This window comes from Oryctolagus cuniculus, chromosome 12 (genome assembly GCF_964237555.1).
Source record: "Oryctolagus cuniculus chromosome 12, mOryCun1.1, whole genome shotgun sequence".
Lineage (NCBI taxonomy): Eukaryota > Metazoa > Chordata > Mammalia > Lagomorpha > Leporidae > Oryctolagus > Oryctolagus cuniculus.
In genome coordinates, this window is record NC_091443.1 from 115524298 (window position 1) to 115532709 (window position 8412).

Genomic DNA, 8412 nt, shown 5'->3' on the forward strand with positions numbered 1-8412 from the left:
CAAAATTTATGGCCTTTTTACTATACTATGTGGATAAGACATTCCCCAGATCCTGATATGTTAGCCTGACTAATACCCAGAAATTTAGCATCATGAGTTCAAGTCCCAAGCTGGGAAATGTTAAGGAGACATTCCCTGAGTCCTACAGGGTGAATACAGTTTATGCTGAGGGTTGTGTATCAGCAGGTCTCGGTCTGGAGCACTGGAATGCTTATAGGCTCCATTCCCTAGGGTCTAGGTGTATTTACATGACTCTCTGAAATACAGTACACAGAGTGACAGCCCTGGAGATACGGGATACAGTGGGGTCCTTATCCAGGTCTCTCAGGTTGACTGCCAATTATTCCAGGGTTGAATTCCAGCCTGAAGCATACAAAGATAGGATTGTATCACTCCCACAGATGAGTGTTATTCCAGGGTTTATAACACAAGCAGCAGCAATCCTAGAGCTTCAGATATTGGAGAGAACTTTCCTTTGTGCCTACAAGGCATGCAAAAATGATGCACTGTCCTGCCTTCCAGCACCATGTGCTTAGAGTTTCAGAAGAGGCCTCTTTAGTTCTGGTACTCTGGAATTCTGTATGAGATGCTACTGGTTCTCACGGCCATATGAGGCCGTGAGAATTTCTCTATATTGTACAGAGCAAGCAAGTAGAGCTCCAGAGCTCCTGCAGTTGCAGAATTCACAAGGGCTGTCTCTACCATGGAAAATGCCCATGCTGTTTCTGGGGAATTCTGGTAGCAAAGGGGCTGCTTGCTTCATCCAAGGCAGGTGGAGTACAGTAGCTTCTTAAAAGTAGCTTGGGTCTGGCACTTTAGGGACAGACGAAGGCAATGTGGGTTTTGTCTTGGAAGCAAGGAAGTTGCTCAAAACTCAATCATCCCCCACAAATCTGCTTTCACTTGTAGGAAGCCTCCAAAGGAGACACTGTATTGAATATTTTCCCATTTTGTATTAAAATTAGTATCTTGGCTGGGAAAGAAGGTTTTAAAACATAGTCTTATGTTTATATAATGAGGTAAATAAATTTTTTACTAACCACTTTTTACACAAACTTAAAGTTATCATTAAATTCTAGAATTAATTCCAAAGACTGAAATGACTACCTCCAATGAGATAGCTACAGCCTTATAGCTAATGTGTGCTCTTCCCCTCCCCCTTTTTGTTCAACAAACAGACCCACCAATCATCATTTCACTAGCTGAAAGGCACTAAATAATTTTCTTCATAGTACCACAGGGACCTAATATCTCCAAGTCAAACAGATAATTGGTTCTTGATTTTGACACCAAGAAATGAATCAGTAAGTTATCAGAGGATGACTTCATAATTGCAGAAGGGTTTTAACTTGCTTGCCTTTTTGGGAAATGAAATTATATTTTCCAATAGACATATCTATCACAGTACCTGACAGAGATGATCAATACATCATCATAAATAAAACCAGCAAGCATACCATAGTGATTATTTGCACTTTTAATGCATTTGTTAATCTTTATTGAATAGATTTATTGTCATACAATGAAGATAACTGGGTAAAAGCTCTGTCAATCATATGGAAAAACATAAAGGTCACTTTTTATAAGTAAAACTTTCAAGTTTGCACTTAAAAAGCAAACTAAACAAAAAGCACACTGGCAAGGTGGTTTTCACAGAATGACACACTATATTCAAAACTGAGAAAATGAAACAATATTGATGCCCCATTCTTAAAAATTAGTCAGATTTTTCCCAAAAAAATAAGGTAGACACTCCTAGTGCTGAGTTCTGCTGAAACTTTAAAATATATATTAAAATAAAAATACCAAAAGTAGACAGCTCCACATAAAATGAGAACACATTTCCCTAACAAAATTCAGAAAGAGTCCTGATTTCCCCACCACTGAAATCCTGTAAGTTTCATTGGGCTAATGATGCTCACTGCCCTACTCTGTTATTAGTGGTCAACAAATGTAGATTCTGAATCTACTTTTTTTCTATCCAATTAAAGAACTACATTGGTGATGAGGCAGAAAATGAACAAATTAAATGCAAATACTTTAATTTTCAGAAATTTTGATTTTTTTCATTATTTTACCTCTCCCCAAATTGAAAGAAATATTTTTGAAATGTTTCTAATAAATTAGTATAGAAAAATTATGTTTGGTACATTAACAGAAGCTATCCATTTTCTCAAAGTATAGGAATTTCAATTATTTTATTATTTAGTTTGTGGTCATTTGTATTATCACAATTGCCATAAAAATGATAACTTCAAAATTAAGCCTACAACTAGAGATAAATAACTATATTTCTATGAATTGTCCATGAGGCAGATGTTATCCAAACATCTCTTATAGATTTCCATTATTCATTATTCCTGAAAAATCACTTCAGAGACAAAACAATTATTTGTTTCAAATTTGTGACAACATCTTAATACTTCTGATAACTATAATCAATAGCAGGTAGTAAGACTTGTTTTCCGATGTGTTATATTAATGTATTTAAGTAATTAATAATGTATTTTAAGATAATTCTATTAATGTGTAAGTTTAGTGAAGAAATCTTAATAACACCAGAGATTGCTTAAAAGTGAAAAAATATTATAATTTGAATGAAAATGGCTGATATTGAAGGTTCCCTTCCAAAAGAGAAATTCTATAAATCAATAAACTTAAAATTTGCTTTTATTACTAGGCATTTATCTTCATAAAAATATAACATTTAATTTATATCTAATAGTATAGTTCATTTGTATATTATAAGTACTACAGGATTTTTCTTAGCTTATTCTTAAAAAAAAAAAAAAAAAAACTACAAGATAACACTTTGGCTCTCCTGAACTGAAAATAATGAAAATGTTGTTCACTATGAACTGCTTAAAAAAAGTACATAGGCTGGCGCCATGACTTACTTGGCTGATCCTCTGCCTGCAGTGCCAGTACCCTGGGTTCTAGTCCCGGTTGGGGCCCCAAGTTCTATTCCCAGTTGCTCCTCTTCCAGTCCAGCTCTCTGCTGCTGCCCAGGAAGGCAGGAGGATGGCCCAAGTGCTTGGGCCCTGCACCCGCATGGGAGACCAGGAGGAAGCACCTGGCTCCTGGCTTTGGATCAGCGCAGCATGCCAGCCATAGCAGCCATTTGGGGGGTGAACCAATGGATGGAAGACCTTTCTCTCTGTCTCTCGAGGTCTAACTCTGCCTGTCAAAAACAAATATAAACATACGACCTTGGGAACATTTTTTGAGGCACAAAATCCCTGACATGGCAACAGAAGTACATAAGGACATTCAACACACACGGGTCCTTTCTAGCATGTCACATGACAACTTGTAAGATTTTCTTGGTAATACTCAGGCAATATGCATGTTCGTGATTCAGAAAATCAGATGAGGTTGCAAGCAATGAAAATAATAGGTGATCCTAGTAGGAAGAAAAGCTTGAAGTCCTTTCCTTCTTTCCTTGAAAGCCCTAAGAAAGGGTGCCTTCTTCCACATGAGGGGCAGAAGCACTAAATCTCAAAACTAGGTGGTGGGAGGAGACCTGGAAATTTAGGGACCTCCTGCAAGCCTGCATGCTCTCTATTAAACATGGTTTATCCCCTCTGAAACTCATGGGCACAGTTAATCCAGTGATGAGAAATTCAGCAGTGAGAACAGGTGAGGCCCTGCAGGAAGTGATCAGGATAAATCCATTCATGTGTTCATGGATTAACGCCTTATCCCTAGGGGACCGCAACATAGACCACTTTGGATTGGCCCCCTCTGCACCCCTTCTGTCTGTCCGCTGGTCTCTGTGCCACCCCAGGACTCTACCAGCAAGAAGATCATCACCGGATGCTGCCCCTAGACCCTGCACCAAAACCATGAGGTCAATAATACCGCTTCCTTCTCACACACCGAGCCTGTGCTGCTGCACGATTAGCAACAAGAAAACTGACCCAGACCCCTACGCCGAGAGGCCTGCTTGAGATCTGCTGCCTCACTCAAGGAAATCGGGTCATACAGGAAGTTCAAGTTCTTCCTCACCACACAGAGATTGGAAAGCTGATGCCCCAGGGTTCAAAGAAGCTGCAGGCGGGGACTGCACACCACCCCGTGGTCCTGACGGCCAGCCCACTGCATACCGGAGTCCTAGCATCCTCCTGAGGGCTCCTGCGGTGTGGGAAACACAAACAGTAGCACTGGCTGAGCCGCCTGGAGCCCCTCTCAGGAGATATACCTTGTTCAATGACTGTACTTTGTGTAGTTCTTCTTGTCAGTGTATACACTTTAGAAATTGATTACAGCAGAAAACACATACGAACATGTTTCTTTATGCCTTACTGTGGAAAGTTTGACTACAATGTGTCATGGTGAAGATCCTTTCAGGTCATGTTTCTTATGTGTTCTATGTGCTTCCTGTACTTGGCATCCTTTTCTTTCTCCAAATTGGGGGAGTTTTCTGTGATTATTTCACAAAAATAGGCCTTCTATTCCATTCTCTCTTTCTACATCTTCAGGTACTCTTAAGACCTGTAAGCTGGGTTATTTGACAGTTTTTTAAAAAGATTTATTTATTTATTTGAAAGTCTCAATTACAGAGAGAGGAGAGGCAGAGAGAGAGAGAGAGAGAGAGAGAGAGAGAGAGAGAGAGAGAAAGAGACAGATCTTCCATCTGATGGTTCACTCCCCAATTGGCCACAACAGCTGGAGCTGTACCAATCCGAAGCCAGGAGCCAGGAGCTTCTTCCAGGTCTCCCACATGGTGCAGGGGCCCAAGGACTTGGGCCATCTTCTACTGCTATCCCAGGCCATAGCAGAGAGCTGAATCAGAAGAGGAGCAGCCAAGCCCTCAAGTTGCACAAAGATGTCATTGATTCCTTGTGGAGCCTCCAAGTAACAGATCCGTCAGTTGAAGTGCCTTTAACTCTCCTGTGGCTCTCACTGCCCACAAGGTCAGGAACAATATCCATGAAAGAACTCCAACACACCATTGCATTTGAGAGTTTATGGTATGGTCACTTACATGCTCCATAGAGTACAATTGACAAATTTCTCAATTTCTATTCATGGAAAACTTGAAGCAAGTTTACTCATCAGTAAAATGTGTGAACCACTGAGAGTAGTTCTGAGTTAAAAAACTGGGGAGACATTTATCTTTGAGTCCTTTCCCCCTAAAGATAAGAATAGACCCTAGTATGTGTACAGTTTATGTGTGTGTGTGTGTCTTTTTGTGTTTTTACTATTTATAAGTATTTCCCATATTTCACACATTTGCAATATGGCAATATTTCTACAATATCAAGGGTTACATTTATTTTAAAAATATTTTGTCAGTCTACATTGTAAAAGAAAAGTGAACTCTAAATCAATTTTTGGACTTTCTCCTGTTGTTTTTCCCGATGAACTGTCCGGTAATTTTGAATTTACAAGAAAGTAATACATGCATAAGCACTTTGCTTAAGCAGAAATATCATAGAAAATAAGTGTGTGCTACATTTGAGTTTCCTTTTCAGAAAAATTTCTTCCTTAAAACAATCTCATGAAAAATCCCTTGCCAAAGTGTCACTATTTGTATGGGCCCTGAAAAAAAATCACATATGACTCCTCTGCTTTCTTTTTCCATCCTTTATCTCTATTTTTATTTTTCAATAATATGATTGTGTAGGTAATGAAAAATTTATCTTCATGCCTAAGTATCTATGTAAAACTTACCTACACAAGTCTTGTGTTTGCCCATAACCTCTATCCATAAACTCCTACAATATAAAGCATATCCTAATGTGAATTCATATTCAAAATCCAATATTCTAACTTGCTGTGTTATACATGCTTGTTCTGGGGCTGGCACAGTAGTGTAGCAGGTAAAGCCACTGTCTGCAGTGCCAGCATTCCATATGGGCACCGGTTTGAGTCCCAGCTGCTCCACTTTTGATCCAGCTCTTTGTTATGGCTTGGTGTGGTGGAATGAGAGGGCCATGCCAAGGTGGCCACTGGCAAGGGAGCATCAGTTACTCAGGAATGGCTTTGAAACCCACCTGGCAACAGGCTGTGATTGAATGGCTTTGGAAACTGCCTGGCAACAGGCTGTGACTGGATGGCTTTGGAAGCTGCTGGCAGGCTGTGATTGGATGGCTTTGGAAACTGCCTGGCAGGCTGTGATTGGATGGGGCATAGACTGCCCCTTGACCATATTGGCTTGTCTTGGCTATATAAGAGGTAGTTTCAACTGAAATAAACAAGTCTGCCGGCTGCTCACCTCAAGCCTGCTTTCACTGGACTCCCGGGGTCTGTGTAGTGACTCCGCGCCTCTTGCCCCCACCACGCTGTTCCTCTCAGAAATGAATCCACTGCAACATTGTTGAGAAATCAACAGCAACAGGCACCCACATCTGCCAGTGGTTCGGATCCTGTCCAGAGAACCCCCAGGCTCAGCCACGGAGGCCCTGGGCAGCTGCACTGAGTCCCGAGGCTGCCTGGGAAGGGAGAGGAGAGAGCCAGCTGGCCCAAGGACAGAAACAGGAAAGAGGGAATCTGGAGCTGCAGTAGGGAGAGGGAGGGGCCTGGCCCTGAGATCCCAGGGGTGCCCTCCAGTGTGGGTCTGGTGCAGTGGGGCAGATGTGGTCCTGAGGCAGGCAGAGTGGCAGGTACCTACCTTGGCTGACGCTCCTCAGGGACCACTGAGAGGGATTCTGAAAGACAGCTCGGGAGCCTCCCGGAGTTTTGTCTGCCCAGGAAGACTGAGGAAGGCCCACCTGTGGGCTGTGGTTGGGGTGGGGGAGGGCTGGGGGTAGCTGTGACTGCCACTGTGTGGGGGGGCACATAGACATCCTCCCCACATTGGGTGGGCTCAGAAATCCTCACGGGATGGAGGGCGTTGGCACCCACACAGAATCGGGGGTGCTGGCACACTCACGGATTGGAGGCCGCTGGCAACTTCACGGGTCAGGGGGCACGGGCACCCTCACAGGTCGGGGGGCACGGACATTCTCACAGTGTTGGGGGCCCAGGCACACTCACAGGGTCGGGGTGCTGGCATCTTCTCTGGTCGGTGGGCGCTGGCACTCTCACGGGTCGAGGGGCCCAGGCAACCTCAAGAGGTCGGGGGTGCAGCCACCCTCATGGGGTTGGGAGGCGCTGGCACCCTCACGGGGTTGGGAGGCGCTGGCACCCTCACGGGTTGATGTCTACTGCAGCCCCCCGCACGGGGTCGGGGTCCGCAACCATGCTCACGGCTCGGTGGCCTGGACATCCTCACTGGTCGGGGGGCTCAGGCACACTCATGGGGTTGGGGGGCGCAGACTTCCTCACAGGTCGGGGGGCGCAGGCCCCCTCACGGTCCGGGAGGCACAGAAATCCTCACAGGGTCTGGGGGCTCCGGCACATGCACGGAGTCAGGGGGCGCAGGCACCCTCACTGGTTGGGGGCGCAGACATCCGCGCGGATCTGGGAACGCAGGCACACGCAAGAGACCTGGGGGCACAGACTTCCTCACGGATCGGGGGGGTGCAGCCACCATGACGGGGTCGGGAGGTGCTGGCATCCTCACGGGGTCTGGGTCCGTAGCCATGCTCACGGTTCGGGAGCGCAAACATCCTCACGGATAGGGGGGCGCAGGCACACTCATGGGGTTGGGCGGTGCAGGCACACACACGGGTCGGGGGGCACAGACAACCTCACGGGATGGGGTCTGCAAGCATCCACACGGGTCGGGGGGCGCAGGCACACGGATGGGTCGGGGGCACAGACTTCCTCACGGGTCGGGGGGCGCAGGCACACGCACAGGGTCGGGGGGGCGCGGGCTACTCACCGTGACCGGAAGGCCCCGCGGCAGCTGCGGCCGGGTCTGCTCAGCCCTGGAGGGAAGCGTGGGAGAGGCTGAGGCCCCGGAGCTGCTCTGAGGGGAAAGGGGGCCCGTGGGGGCGCGGGAGGAGGAGCCGCCGAGACCTGGGCGCGCCCGACTGGATCCAGCTGGGCGGGGACAGACGCGCTTTCGGGATCAGCGTGGGGCCCCTCGAGGAAGGGCTGGGTGTGAGAGGGGCAGTGTATGGAGGACGTGAAAGGGACCCCCGAGGGGATTTCTGAAACGAGAACGTCTGGGGCACATCTGGGAGGAGTCAGAAAGGGCTCGTGAACTGATGCAGTGTCCCCTGCTCTGCGCTCCGCCCACCTCCTGAGCCCTGGGTTCCGAAGGCCCCGGTTCGGGGGCGCCTGTGGAGAAAGGGGGTCCAGGGCGCGGGCCGGAGAGCGGCCTCTGGGGTCCGCAGACTAACTAGAGAAAGCTGCGCGCGCACCCAAGGGAAATCGCCCCGCCCCCAGAGTGGGCGGTGACAGCTGCACGCGCAGCTCCCATTTTGACGCCTCGGACCACGCCCTTCTTTGTTTCATCTTTCTCACTGACCAATGGGCTTGAAGTGTGGCGACCACGCCCACCCAGCCCCGCCTAGTTCT

General features: G+C 46.8%; 1 long non-coding RNA gene across 4 annotated transcripts; it reads right to left on the minus strand.

Annotated features, from left to right (window-relative positions):
• Positions 1–2222: 2222 nt before the first annotated feature.
• LOC127485348 (uncharacterized) lies at positions 2223–8409 on the minus strand. Of its 4 annotated transcripts, none has more exons than XR_011380504.1 (4): positions 8132–8409; positions 7772–7817; positions 4009–6437; positions 2223–3181 (listed from the first exon to the last, which is right to left on the minus strand). It is a non-coding gene; the product is annotated as an uncharacterized lncRNA (long non-coding RNA). The 4 variants fall into 4 exon arrangements; XR_011380503.1 differs by having other exon boundaries at positions 2223–5720; positions 6221–6437; positions 8132–8294; XR_007912442.2 differs by having other exon boundaries at positions 2223–4134; positions 6221–6437; positions 8132–8292.
• Positions 8410–8412: the final 3 nt, after the last annotated feature.